Raw genomic sequence first — 672 nt, forward strand, 5'->3', positions numbered from 1 at the left:
CTCACCGCCTCTCCAGGGGCCGTCGGTCCGCATGTCCCCCACGAGCCGCTGAGGCTGCTGCTCTCTCTCCTCTTCTGCCTCCGCCGCCGCCGCCGCCCCCGGGTCCCACTCCCGCCACCGCCACCCGAGCTAGAGCCGGAGCTGGAGCCGCCGCCTCGGCCGCCGCCGCCACCGCCAGCGCTCCCGCCGCTCCCGCGCCAGCTCCAGCCGCGCGCCCCCGCTCGCGCCGCGCCCGCGCCCCTGCCCTGCCGTGCTCGTGCCCGGCGCCGCCCCTCCCCTCGTGCACTCTCGCTCGGAGAACCGAGGAGCCAAGTAGGCCCGGCGAGGCCGCAGCCCAACCCTGGGTGCAAACGACTGGAACTCCCGATATGGAACCGGAACCCCAATAATGAGCACGTACAGACCCAAACTCCCATACGAGGTCCAGATCCTATGAGTGGTTCCCAGGCCCAATATGAATCTGATACTACCCCACGCCCTCCCCATACTGATACAAACCTAATACTGAGCCCTGACCCACCCCCCAACTCAATATTGAGTTCAAACCCCTGAATCTGAAATTGGCTCAAGCAGTGATTTAAATCTGAAGCCCCATATGGAGCCCAAATACCAATTCTGACTCTAAATCTCCTGATCACCTCTCACTACCTGAGCTTTAAGCTTGATAGTGAC

At 63.7% G+C, this 672-nt stretch overlaps 1 protein-coding gene across 1 annotated transcript in view; it reads right to left on the minus strand.

The window, feature by feature from the left end:
* The window catches only part of PTPRF (protein tyrosine phosphatase, receptor type F), an 82398-nt gene extending 82235 nt beyond the window's left edge, over positions 1–163 (minus strand). The window contains exon 1 of the mRNA XM_023752810.1: positions 6–163. The gene's annotated coding sequence lies outside the window, so the exon portion shown is untranslated. The remainder of the gene's footprint in view (positions 1–5) is intronic.
* Positions 164–672: the final 509 nt, after the last annotated feature.

Source organism: Myotis lucifugus, unplaced genomic scaffold (genome assembly GCF_000147115.1).
Source record: "Myotis lucifugus unplaced genomic scaffold, Myoluc2.0 scaffold_37, whole genome shotgun sequence".
Taxonomy (NCBI): Eukaryota; Metazoa; Chordata; class Mammalia; order Chiroptera; family Vespertilionidae; genus Myotis; species Myotis lucifugus.